General features: G+C 43.1%; 33 non-coding genes and 1 pseudogene across 33 annotated transcripts in view; all 34 read right to left on the bottom strand.

Moving 5' to 3' along the window:
- Nucleotides 1-37: 37 nt before the first annotated feature.
- Nucleotides 38-155, bottom strand: LOC128038211 (5S ribosomal RNA). Its single transcript, XR_008193516.1, has one exon. It is a non-coding gene; the product is annotated as a 5S ribosomal RNA (ribosomal RNA).
- Nucleotides 156-334: 179 nt separating this feature from the next.
- On the bottom strand, nt 335-452 carry LOC128038262 (5S ribosomal RNA; annotated as a pseudogene).
- A 181-nt stretch (nt 453-633) lies between these two features.
- LOC128038173 (5S ribosomal RNA) lies at nt 634-751 on the bottom strand. The gene has a single exon (XR_008193478.1). It is a non-coding gene; the product is annotated as a 5S ribosomal RNA (ribosomal RNA).
- Nucleotides 752-933: 182 nt separating this feature from the next.
- LOC128038274 (5S ribosomal RNA) lies at nt 934-1052 on the bottom strand. The gene has a single exon (XR_008193553.1). It is a non-coding gene; the product is annotated as a 5S ribosomal RNA (ribosomal RNA).
- Nucleotides 1053-1236: 184 nt separating this feature from the next.
- On the bottom strand, nt 1237-1354 carry LOC128038428 (5S ribosomal RNA). The gene has a single exon (XR_008193591.1). It is a non-coding gene; the product is annotated as a 5S ribosomal RNA (ribosomal RNA).
- A 183-nt stretch (nt 1355-1537) lies between these two features.
- LOC128038176 (5S ribosomal RNA) lies at nt 1538-1655 on the bottom strand. The gene has a single exon (XR_008193481.1). It is a non-coding gene; the product is annotated as a 5S ribosomal RNA (ribosomal RNA).
- A 182-nt stretch (nt 1656-1837) lies between these two features.
- LOC128038183 (5S ribosomal RNA) lies at nt 1838-1954 on the bottom strand. Its single transcript, XR_008193488.1, has one exon. It is a non-coding gene; the product is annotated as a 5S ribosomal RNA (ribosomal RNA).
- Nucleotides 1955-2136: 182 nt separating this feature from the next.
- Nucleotides 2137-2254, bottom strand: LOC128038187 (5S ribosomal RNA). Its single transcript, XR_008193492.1, has one exon. It is a non-coding gene; the product is annotated as a 5S ribosomal RNA (ribosomal RNA).
- A 181-nt stretch (nt 2255-2435) lies between these two features.
- LOC128038385 (5S ribosomal RNA) lies at nt 2436-2554 on the bottom strand. The gene has a single exon (XR_008193564.1). It is a non-coding gene; the product is annotated as a 5S ribosomal RNA (ribosomal RNA).
- A 183-nt stretch (nt 2555-2737) lies between these two features.
- Nucleotides 2738-2856, bottom strand: LOC128038412 (5S ribosomal RNA). Its single transcript, XR_008193575.1, has one exon. It is a non-coding gene; the product is annotated as a 5S ribosomal RNA (ribosomal RNA).
- Nucleotides 2857-3038: 182 nt separating this feature from the next.
- LOC128038423 (5S ribosomal RNA) lies at nt 3039-3157 on the bottom strand. The gene has a single exon (XR_008193586.1). It is a non-coding gene; the product is annotated as a 5S ribosomal RNA (ribosomal RNA).
- Nucleotides 3158-3340: 183 nt separating this feature from the next.
- LOC128038408 (5S ribosomal RNA) lies at nt 3341-3459 on the bottom strand. Its single transcript, XR_008193571.1, has one exon. It is a non-coding gene; the product is annotated as a 5S ribosomal RNA (ribosomal RNA).
- Nucleotides 3460-3641: 182 nt separating this feature from the next.
- Nucleotides 3642-3759, bottom strand: LOC128038195 (5S ribosomal RNA). The gene has a single exon (XR_008193500.1). It is a non-coding gene; the product is annotated as a 5S ribosomal RNA (ribosomal RNA).
- A 184-nt stretch (nt 3760-3943) lies between these two features.
- LOC128038170 (5S ribosomal RNA) lies at nt 3944-4062 on the bottom strand. Its single transcript, XR_008193475.1, has one exon. It is a non-coding gene; the product is annotated as a 5S ribosomal RNA (ribosomal RNA).
- A 182-nt stretch (nt 4063-4244) lies between these two features.
- LOC128038169 (5S ribosomal RNA) lies at nt 4245-4363 on the bottom strand. Its single transcript, XR_008193474.1, has one exon. It is a non-coding gene; the product is annotated as a 5S ribosomal RNA (ribosomal RNA).
- A 183-nt stretch (nt 4364-4546) lies between these two features.
- On the bottom strand, nt 4547-4665 carry LOC128038180 (5S ribosomal RNA). The gene has a single exon (XR_008193485.1). It is a non-coding gene; the product is annotated as a 5S ribosomal RNA (ribosomal RNA).
- A 183-nt stretch (nt 4666-4848) lies between these two features.
- Nucleotides 4849-4967, bottom strand: LOC128038191 (5S ribosomal RNA). Its single transcript, XR_008193496.1, has one exon. It is a non-coding gene; the product is annotated as a 5S ribosomal RNA (ribosomal RNA).
- A 183-nt stretch (nt 4968-5150) lies between these two features.
- Nucleotides 5151-5269, bottom strand: LOC128038419 (5S ribosomal RNA). The gene has a single exon (XR_008193582.1). It is a non-coding gene; the product is annotated as a 5S ribosomal RNA (ribosomal RNA).
- Nucleotides 5270-5450: 181 nt separating this feature from the next.
- Nucleotides 5451-5569, bottom strand: LOC128038163 (5S ribosomal RNA). Its single transcript, XR_008193468.1, has one exon. It is a non-coding gene; the product is annotated as a 5S ribosomal RNA (ribosomal RNA).
- Nucleotides 5570-5749: 180 nt separating this feature from the next.
- LOC128038194 (5S ribosomal RNA) lies at nt 5750-5866 on the bottom strand. Its single transcript, XR_008193499.1, has one exon. It is a non-coding gene; the product is annotated as a 5S ribosomal RNA (ribosomal RNA).
- Nucleotides 5867-6047: 181 nt separating this feature from the next.
- Nucleotides 6048-6166, bottom strand: LOC128038165 (5S ribosomal RNA). Its single transcript, XR_008193470.1, has one exon. It is a non-coding gene; the product is annotated as a 5S ribosomal RNA (ribosomal RNA).
- Nucleotides 6167-6349: 183 nt separating this feature from the next.
- Nucleotides 6350-6468, bottom strand: LOC128038202 (5S ribosomal RNA). Its single transcript, XR_008193507.1, has one exon. It is a non-coding gene; the product is annotated as a 5S ribosomal RNA (ribosomal RNA).
- Nucleotides 6469-6651: 183 nt separating this feature from the next.
- On the bottom strand, nt 6652-6769 carry LOC128038421 (5S ribosomal RNA). The gene has a single exon (XR_008193584.1). It is a non-coding gene; the product is annotated as a 5S ribosomal RNA (ribosomal RNA).
- A 182-nt stretch (nt 6770-6951) lies between these two features.
- On the bottom strand, nt 6952-7070 carry LOC128038184 (5S ribosomal RNA). The gene has a single exon (XR_008193489.1). It is a non-coding gene; the product is annotated as a 5S ribosomal RNA (ribosomal RNA).
- Nucleotides 7071-7251: 181 nt separating this feature from the next.
- Nucleotides 7252-7368, bottom strand: LOC128038189 (5S ribosomal RNA). Its single transcript, XR_008193494.1, has one exon. It is a non-coding gene; the product is annotated as a 5S ribosomal RNA (ribosomal RNA).
- A 179-nt stretch (nt 7369-7547) lies between these two features.
- Nucleotides 7548-7664, bottom strand: LOC128038207 (5S ribosomal RNA). Its single transcript, XR_008193512.1, has one exon. It is a non-coding gene; the product is annotated as a 5S ribosomal RNA (ribosomal RNA).
- Nucleotides 7665-7846: 182 nt separating this feature from the next.
- On the bottom strand, nt 7847-7964 carry LOC128038178 (5S ribosomal RNA). The gene has a single exon (XR_008193483.1). It is a non-coding gene; the product is annotated as a 5S ribosomal RNA (ribosomal RNA).
- A 180-nt stretch (nt 7965-8144) lies between these two features.
- LOC128038185 (5S ribosomal RNA) lies at nt 8145-8261 on the bottom strand. The gene has a single exon (XR_008193490.1). It is a non-coding gene; the product is annotated as a 5S ribosomal RNA (ribosomal RNA).
- A 183-nt stretch (nt 8262-8444) lies between these two features.
- Nucleotides 8445-8562, bottom strand: LOC128038174 (5S ribosomal RNA). The gene has a single exon (XR_008193479.1). It is a non-coding gene; the product is annotated as a 5S ribosomal RNA (ribosomal RNA).
- A 143-nt stretch (nt 8563-8705) lies between these two features.
- LOC128038166 (5S ribosomal RNA) lies at nt 8706-8825 on the bottom strand. Its single transcript, XR_008193471.1, has one exon. It is a non-coding gene; the product is annotated as a 5S ribosomal RNA (ribosomal RNA).
- Nucleotides 8826-9007: 182 nt separating this feature from the next.
- LOC128038213 (5S ribosomal RNA) lies at nt 9008-9126 on the bottom strand. Its single transcript, XR_008193518.1, has one exon. It is a non-coding gene; the product is annotated as a 5S ribosomal RNA (ribosomal RNA).
- Nucleotides 9127-9309: 183 nt separating this feature from the next.
- On the bottom strand, nt 9310-9427 carry LOC128038422 (5S ribosomal RNA). Its single transcript, XR_008193585.1, has one exon. It is a non-coding gene; the product is annotated as a 5S ribosomal RNA (ribosomal RNA).
- Nucleotides 9428-9607: 180 nt separating this feature from the next.
- LOC128038208 (5S ribosomal RNA) lies at nt 9608-9726 on the bottom strand. Its single transcript, XR_008193513.1, has one exon. It is a non-coding gene; the product is annotated as a 5S ribosomal RNA (ribosomal RNA).
- A 182-nt stretch (nt 9727-9908) lies between these two features.
- The window catches only part of LOC128038424 (5S ribosomal RNA), a 118-nt gene continuing 26 nt past the window's right edge, over nt 9909-10000 (bottom strand). The window contains exon 1 of the ribosomal RNA XR_008193587.1: nt 9909-10000. This exon is cut by the window's right edge and continues 26 nt beyond it. This is a non-coding gene — a ribosomal RNA (5S ribosomal RNA).

Consider the following 10000-nt stretch of genomic DNA (forward strand, 5'->3'; position numbering starts at 1 on the left):
AAATGCAACTAAAAAACATTATATGAAATAAAATGGGAGGGTGCAACACGAGGACTTCCAGGAGGTCACCCATCCTAGTACTACTCTCGCCCAAGCACGCTTAACTGCGGAGTTACGATGGGATCCGGTGCATTAGTGCTGGTATGATCGCACCGTCAACTCTTGCGCAATCTATTCATATAAAGGCTGCCCTTATCGCATTGCGCCTCGAATTTAAATGCAAATTCGACCAAATATCGTTTCAAATTGTTTATTTCACAAAAGCGCAAATAACGAATGAGTTACACCACGTCGAGAAAATGCAACTAAAAAACATTATATGAAATAAAATGGGAGGGTGCAACACGAGGACTTCCAGGAGGTCACCCATCCTAGTACTACTCTCGCCCAAGCACGCTTAACTGCGGAGTTCGATGGGATCCGGTGCATTAGTCTTTGGTATGATCGCACCGTCAACTCTTGCGCAATCTATTCATATAAAGGCTGCCCCTTATCGCAGTTGCGCCTCGAATTTAAATGCAAATTCGACCAAATATCGTTTCAAATTGTTTATTTCACAAAACGCAAATAACGAATGAGTTACACCACGTCGAGAAAATGCAACTAAAAAACATTATATGAAATAAAATGGGAGGGGTGCAACACGAGGACTTCCCAGGAGGTCACCCATCCTAGTACTACTCTCGCCAAGCACGCTTAACTGCGGAGTTCTGATGGGATCCGGTGCATTAGTGCTGGTATGATCGCACCCGTCAACTCTTGCGCAATCTATTCATATAAAGGCTGCCCCTTATCGCACTTGCGCCTCGAATTTAAATGCAAATTCGACCAAATATCGTTTCAAATTATTTATTTCACAAAACGAAAATAACGAATGAGTTACACCACGTCGAGAAAATGCAACTAAAAAACATTATATGAAATAAAATGGGAGGGGTGCAACACGAGGACTTCCCAGGAGGTCACCCATCCTAGTACTACTCTCGCCCAAGCACGCTTAACTGCGGAGTTCTGATGGGATCCGGTGCATTAGTGCTGGTATGATCGCACCCGTCAACTCTTGCGCAATCTATTCATATAAAGGCTGCCCTTATCGCAGTTGCGCCTCGAATTTAAATGCAAATTCGACCAAATATCGTTTCAAATTATTTATTTCACAAAACGCAAATAACGAATGAGTTACACCACGTCGAGAAAATGCAACTAAATAAAAACATTATATGAAATAAAAAGGGAGGGGTGCAACACGAGGACTTCCACGAGGTCACCCATCCTAGTACTACTCTCGCCCAAGCACGCTTAACTGCGGAGTTCTGATGGGATCCGGTGCATTAGTGCTGGTATGATCGCACCCGTCAACTCTTGCGCAATCTATTCATATAAAGGCTACCCCTTATCGCACTTGCGCCTCGAATTTAAATGCAAATTCGACCAAATATCGTTTCAAATTATTTATTTCACAAAATGCAAATAACGAATGATTTACACCACGTCGAGAAAATGCAACAAAAAAAACATTATATGAAATAAAATGGGAGGGGTGCAACACGAGGACTTCCAGGAGGTCACCCATCCTAGTACTACTCTCGCCCAAGCACGCTTAACTGCGGAGTTCTGATGGGATCCGGTGCATTAGTGCTGGTATGATCGCACCGTCAACTCTTGCGCAATCTATTCATATAAAGGCTGCCCTTATCGCGATTGCGCCTCGAATTTAAATGCAAATTCGACCAAATATCGTTTCAAATTGTTTATTTCACAAAAGCGCAAATAACGAATGAGTTACACCACGTCGAGAAAATGCAACTAAAAAAACATTATATGAAATAAAATGGGAGGGGTGCAACACGAGGACTTCCAGGAGGTCACCATCCTAGTACTACTCTCGCCCAAGCACGCTTAACTGCGGAGTTCTGATGGGATCCGGTGCATTAGTGCTGGTATGATCGCACCCGTCAACTCTTGCGCAATCTATTCATATAAAGGCTGCCCTTATCGCAATTGCGCCTCGAATTTAAATGCAAATTCGACCAAATATCGTTTCAAATTGTTTATTTCACAAAACGCAAATAACGAATGAGTTACACCACGTCGAGAAAATGCAACTAAAAAAACATTATATGAAATAAAATGGGAGGGGTGCAACACGAGGACTTCCCAGGAGGTCACCCATCCTAGTACTACTCTCGCCCAAGCACGCTTAACTGCGGAGTTGGATGGGATCCGGTGCATTAGTGCTGGTATGATCGCACCGTCAACTCTTGCGCAATCTATTCATATAAAGGCTGCCCTTATCGCAGTTGCGCCTCGAATTTAAATGCAAATTCGACCAAATATCGTTTCAAATTGTTTATTTCACAAAACGCAAATAACGAATGAGTTACACCACGTCGAGAAAATGCAACTAAAAAAACATTATATGAAATAAAATGGGAGGGGTGCAACACGAGGACTTCCCAGGAGGTCACCCATCCTAGTACTACTCTCGCCCAAGCACGCTTAACTGCGGAGTTCTGATGGGATCCGGTGCATTAGTGCTGGTATGATCGCACCCGTCAACTCTTGCGCAATCTATTCATATAAAGGCTGCCCCTTATCGCACTTGCGCCTCGAATTTAAATGCAAATTCGACCAAATATCGTTTCAAATTATTTATTTCACAAAACGAAAATAACGAATGAGTTACACCACGTCGAGAAAATGCAACTAAAAAAACATTATATGAAATAAAATGGGAGGGGTGCAACACGAGGACTTCCCAGGAGGTCACCCATCCTAGTACTACTCTCGCCCAAGCACGCTTAACTGCGGAGTTCTGATGGGATCCGGTGCATTAGTGCTGGTATGATCGCACCCGTCAACTCATGCGCAATCTATTCAGATAAAGGCTGCACCTTATCGCAATTGCGCCTCGAATTTAAATGCAAATTCGACCAAATATCGTTTCAAATTATTTATTTCACAAAACGCAAATAACGAATGAGTTACACCACGTCGAGAAAATGCAACTAAAAAACATTATATGAAATAAAATGGGAGGGGTGCAACACGAGGACTTCCCAGGAGGTCACCCATCCTAGTACTACTCTCGCCCAAGCACGCTTAACTGCGGAGTTCTGATGGGATCCGGTGCATTAGTGCTGGTATGATCGCACCCGTCAACTCTTGCGCAATCTATTCATATAAAGGCTGCCCCTTATCGCAGTTGCGCCTCGAATTTAAATGCAAATTCGACCAAATATCGTTTCAAATTATTTATTTCACAAAACGCAAATAACGAATGAGTTACACCACGTCGAGAAAATGCAACTAAAAAAACATTATATGAAATAAAATGGGAGGGGTGCAACACGAGGACTTCCCAGGAGGTCACCCATCCTAGTACTACTCTCGCCCAAGCACGCTTAACTGCGGAGTTCTGATGGGATCCGGTGCATTAGTGCTGGTATGATCGCAACCGTCAACTCTTGCGCAATCTATTCATATAAAGGCTGCCCCTTATCGCACTTGCGCCTCGAATTTAAATGCAAATTCGACCAAATATCGTTTCAAGTTATTTATTTCAGAAAAGCAAAATAACGAATGAGTTACACCACGTCGAGAAAATGCAACTAAAAAACATTATATGAAATAAAATGGGAGGGGTGCAACACGAGGACTTCCCAGGAGGACACCCATCCTAGTACTACTCTCGCCCAAGCACGCTTAACTGCGGAGTTGGATGGGATCCGTTGCATTAGTGCTGGTATGATCGCACCCGCCAACTCTTGCGCAATCTATTCATATAAAGGCTGCCCCTTATCGCAGTTGCGCCTCAATTTTAAACGCAAATTCGACCAAATATCGTTTCAAATTGTTTATTTCACAAAACGCAAATAACGAATGAGTTACACCACGTCGAGAAAATGCAACTAAAAAAAACATTATATGAAATAAAATGGGAGGGGTGCAACACGAGGACTTCCCAGGAGGTCACCCATCCTAGTACTACTCTCGCCCACGCACGCTTAACTGCAGAGTTCTGATGGGATCCGGTGCATTAGTGCTGGTATGATCGCAACCGTCAACTCTTGCGCAATCTATTCATATAAAGGCTGCCCCTTATCGCACTTGCGCCTCGAATTTAAATGCAAATTCGACCAAATATCGTTTCAAATTATTTATTTCACAAAACGCAAATAACGAATGAGTTACACCACGTCGAGAAAATGCAACTAAAAAAAATTATATGAAATAAAATGGGAGGGGTGCAACACGAGGACTTCCCAGGAGGTCACCCATCCTAGTACTACTCTCGCCCAAGCACGCTTAACTGCGGAGTTCTGATGGGATCCGGTGCATTAGTGCTGGTATGATCGCACCCGTCAACTCTTGCGCAATCTATTCATATAAAGGCTGCCCTTATCGCAGTTGCGCCTCGAATTTAAATGCAAATTCGACCAAATATCGTTTCAAATTATTTATTTCACAAAACGAAAATAACGAATGAGTTACACCACGTCGAGAAAATGCAACTAAAAAAAACATTATATGAAATAAAATGGGAGGGGTGCAACACGAGGACTTCCCAGGAGGTCACCCATCCTAGTACTACTCTCGCCCAAGCACGCTTAACTGCGGAGTTCTGATGGGATCCGGTGCATTAGTGCTGGTATGATCGCACCCGTCAACTCTTGCGCAATCTATTCATATAAAGGCTGCCCCTTATCGCAGTTGCGCCTCGAATTTAAATGCAAATTCGACCAAATATCGTTTCAAATTGTTTATTTCACAAAACGCAAATAACGAATGAGTTACACCACGTCGAGAAAATGCAACTAAAAAAACATTATATGAAATAAAATGGGAGGGGTGCAACACGAGGACTTCCCAGGAGGTCACCCATCCTAGTACTACTCTCGCCCAAGCACGCTTAACTGCGGAGTTCTGATGGGATCCGGTGCATTAGTGCTGGTATGATCGCACCCGTCAACTCTTGCGCAATCTATTCATATAAAGGCTGCCCTTATCGCAGTTGCGCCTCGAATTTAAATGCAAATTCGACCAAATATCGTTTCAAATTATTTATTTCACACAGCGAAAATAACGAATGAGTTACACCACGTCGAGAAAATGCAACTAAAAAAAACATTATATGAAATAAAATGGGAGGGGTGCAACACGAGGACTTCCCAGGAGGTCACCAATCCTAGTACTACTCTCGCCCAAGCACGCTTAACTGCGGAGTTCTGATGGGATCCGGTGCATTAGTGCTGGTATGATCGCACCCGTCAACTCTTGCGCAATCTATTCATATAAAGGCTGCCCTTATCGCACTTGCGCCTCGAATTTAAATGCAAATTCGACCAAATATCGTTTCAAATTATTTATTTCACAAAACGCAAATAACGAATGAGTTACACCACGTCGAGAAAATGCAACTAAAAAACATTATATGAAATAAAATGGGAGGGGTGCAACACGAGGACTTCCCAGGAGGTCACCCATCCTAGTACTACTCTCGCCCAAGCACGCTTAACTGCGGAGTTCGGATGGGATCCGGTGCATTAGTGCTGGTATGATCGCACCCGTCAACTCTTGCACAATCTATTCATATAAATGCTGCCCTTATCGCACTTGCGCCTCGAATTTAAATGCAAATTCGACCAAATATCGTTTCAATTTGTTTATTTCACAAGACGCAAATAACGATTGAGTTACACCACGTCGAGAAAATGCAACAAAAAAAAATTATATGAAATAAAATGGGAGGGTGCAACACGAGGACTTCCAGGAGGTCACCCATCCTAGTACTACTCTCGCCCAAGCACGCTTAACTGCGGAGTTCGATGGGATCCGGTGCATTAGTGCTGGTATGATCGCACCGTCAACTCTTGCGCAATCTATTCATATAAAGGCTGCCCTTATCGCGATTGCGCCTCGAATTTAAATGCAAATTCGACCAAATATCGTTTCAAATTATTTATTTCACAAAGCGCAAATAACGAATGAGTTACACCACGTCGAGAAAATGCAACTAAAAAAACATTATATGAAATAAAATGGGAGGGGTGCAACACGAGGACTTCCCAGGAGGTCACCCATCCTAGTACTACTCTCGCCCAAGCACGCTTAACTGCGGAGTTATGATGGGATCCGGTGCATTAGTGCTGGTATGATCGCACCCGTCAACTCTTGCGCAATCTATTCATATAAAGGCTGCCCCTTATCGCAGTTGCGCCTCGAATTTAAATGCAAATTCGACCAAATATCGTTTCAAATTATTTATTTCACAAAACGCAAATAACGAATGAGTTACACCACGTCGAGAAAATGCAACTAAAAAAACATTATATGAAATAAAATGGGAGGGGTGCAACACGAGGACTTCCCAGGAGGTCACCCATCCTAGTACTACTCTCGCCCAAGCACGCTTAACTGCGGAGTTCTGATGGGATCCGGTGCATTAGTGCTGGTATGATCGCACCCGTCAACTCTTGCGCAATCTATTCATATAAAGGCTGCCCTTATCGCACTTGCGCCTCGAATTTAAATGCAAATTCGACCAAATATCGTTTCAAATTATTTATTTCACAAAACGAAAATAACGAATGAGTTACACCACGTCGAGAAAATGCAACTAAAAAAAACATTATATGAAATAAAATGGGAGGGGTGCAACACGAGGACTTCCAGGAGGTCACCCATCCTAGTACTACTCTCGCCCAAGCACGCTTAACTGCGGAGTTCTGATGGGATCCGGTGCATTAGTGCTGGTATGATCGCACCCGTCAACTCTTGCGCAATCTATTCATATAAAGGCTGCCCTTATCGCAATTGCGCCTCGAATTTAAATGCAAATTCGACCAAATATCGTTTCAAATTGTTTATTTCACAAAACGCAAATAACGAATGAGTTACACCACGTCGAGAAAATGCAACTAAAAAAACATTATATGAAATAAAATGGGAGGGGTGCAACACGAGGACTTCCCAGGAGGTCACCCATCCTAGTACTACTCTCGCCCAAGCACGCTTAACTGCGGAGTTACGATGGGATCCGGTGCATTAGTGCTGGTATGATCGCACCGTCAACTCTTGCGCAATCTATTCATATAAAGGCTGCCCCTTATCGCACTTGCGCCTCGAATTTAAATGCAAATTCGACCAAATATCGTTCAAATTATTTATTTCACAAAACGCAAATAACGAATGAGTTACACCACGTCGAGAAAATGCAACTAAAAAAACATTATATGAAATAAAATGGGAGGGGTGCAACACGAGGACTTCCAGGAGGTCACCCATCCTAGTACTACTCTCGCCCAAGCACGCTTAACTGCGGAGTTCGATGGGATCCGGTGCATTAGTGCTGGTATGATCGCACCGTCAACTCTTGCGCAATCTATTCATATAAAGGCTGCCCTTATCGCATTGCGCCTCGAATTTAAATGCAAATTCGACCAAATATCGTTTCAAATTGTTTATTTCACAAAGCGCAAATAACGAATGAGTTACACCACGTCGAGAAAATGCAACTAAAAAAACATTATATGAAATAAAATGGGAGGGTGCAACACGAGGACTTCCGGAGGTCACCCATCCTAGTACTACTCTCGCCCAAGCACGCTTAACTGCGGAGTTACGATGGGATCCGGTGCATTAGTGCTGGTATGATCGCACCCGTCAATTCTTGCGCAATCTATTCATATAAAGGCTGCCCTTATCGCACTTGCGCCTCGAATTTAAATGCAAATTCGACCAAATATCGTTTCAAATTATTTATTTCACAAAAGCGAAAATAACGAATGAGTTACACCACGTCGAGAAAATGCAACTAAAAAAACATTATATGAAATAAAATGGGAGGGTGCAACACGAGGACTTCCAGGAGGTCACCCATCCTAGTACTACTCTCGCCCAAGCACGCTTAACTGCGGAGTTCTGATGGGATCCGGTGCATTAGTTCTGGTATGATCGCACCCGTCAACTCTTGCGCAATCTATTCATATAAAGGCTGCCCTTATCGCCCTTGCGCCTCGAATTTAAATGCAAATTCGACCAAATATCGTTTCAAATTATTTATTTCACAAAATGCAAATAACGAATGATTTACACCACGTCGAGAAAATGCAACTAAAAAACATTATATGAAATAAAATGGGAGGGTGCAACACGAGGACTTCCAGGAGGTCACCATCCTAGTACTACTCTCGCCCAAGCACGCTTAACTGCGGAGTTCTGATGGGATCCGGTGCATTAGTGCTGGTATGATCGCACCCGTCAACTCTTGCGCAATCTATTCATATAAAGGCTGCCCCTTATCGCACTTGCGCCTCGAATTTAAATGCAAATTCGACCAAATATCGTTTCAAGTTATTTATTTCACAAAACGCAAATAACGAATGAGTTACACCACGTCGAGAAAATGCAACTAAAAAAACATTATATGAAATAAAATGGGAGGGGTGCAACACGAGGACTTCCCAGAGGTCACCCATCCTAGTACTACTCTCGCCCAAGCACGCTTATCTGCGGAGTTCTGATGGGATCCGGTGCATTAGTGCTGGTATGATCGCACCCGTCAACTCTTGCGCAATCTATTCATATAAAGGCTGCCACCAAATATCGTTTCAAAGTGTTTATTTCACAAAACGCAAATAACGATTGAGTTACACCACGTCGAGAAAATGCAACTAAAAAAAATTATATGAAATAAAATGGGAGGGGTGCAACACGAGGACTTCCCAGGAGGTCACCCATCCTAGTACTACTCTCGCCCAAGCACGCTTAAGCTGCGGAGTTCTGATGGGATCCGGTGCATTAGTGCTGGTATGATCGCACCCGTCAACTCTTGCACAATCTATTCATATAAAGGCTGCCCTTATCGCAGTTGCGCCTCGAATTTAAATGCAAATTCGACCAAATATCGTTTCAAATTATTTATTTCACAAAACGAAAATAACGAATGAGTTACACCACGTCGAGAAAATGCAACTAAAAAAACATTATATGAAATAAAATGGGAGGGGTGCAACACGAGGACTTCCCAGGAGGTCACCCATCCTAGTACTACTCTCGCCCAAGCACGCTTAACTGCGGAGTTCTGATGGGATCCGGTGCATTAGTGCTGGTATGATCGCACCCGTCAACTCTTGCGCAATCTATTCATATAAAGGCTGCCCCTTATCGCACTTGCGCCTCGAATTTAAATGCAAATTCGACCAAATATCGTTTCAAATTATTTATTTCACAAAACGAAAATAACGAATGAGTTACACCACGTCGAGAAAATGCAACTAAAAAAACATTATATGAAATAAAATGGGAGGGGTGCAACACGAGGACTTCCAGGAGGTCACCCATCCTAGTACTACTCTCGCCCAAGCACGCTTAACTGCGGAGTTCTGATGGGATCCGGTGCATTAGTGCTGGTATGATCGCACCCGTCAACTCTTGCGCAATCTATTCATATAAAGGCTGCCCTTATCGCACTTGCGCCTCGAATTTAAATGCAAATTCGACCAAATATCGTTTCAAATTATTTATTTCACAAAACGAAAATAACGAATGAGTTACACCACGTCGAGAAAATGCAACTAAAAAAATTATATGAAATAAAATGGGAGGGGTGCAACACGAGGACTTCCCAGGAGGTCACCCATCCTAGTACTACTCTCGCCCAAGCACGCTTAACTGCGGAGTTCGATGGGATCCGGTGCATTAGTCTTTGGTATGATCGCACCCGTCAACTCTTGCGCAATCTATTCATATAAAGGCTGCCCTTATCGCGATTGCGCCTCGAATTTAAATGCAAATTCGACCAAATATCGTTTCAAATTATTTATTTCACAAAACGAAAATAACGAATGAGTTACACCACGTCGAGAAAATGCAACTAAAAAAACATTATATGAAATAAAATGGGAGGGGTGCAACACGAGGACTTCCAGGAGGTCACCCATCCTAGTACTACTCTCGCCCAAGCACGCTTAACTGCGGAGTTCTGATGGGATCCGGT

Source organism: Gossypium raimondii, unplaced genomic scaffold (assembly GCF_025698545.1).
Source record: "Gossypium raimondii isolate GPD5lz unplaced genomic scaffold, ASM2569854v1 Contig00278, whole genome shotgun sequence".
Lineage (NCBI taxonomy): Eukaryota > Viridiplantae > Streptophyta > Magnoliopsida > Malvales > Malvaceae > Gossypium > Gossypium raimondii.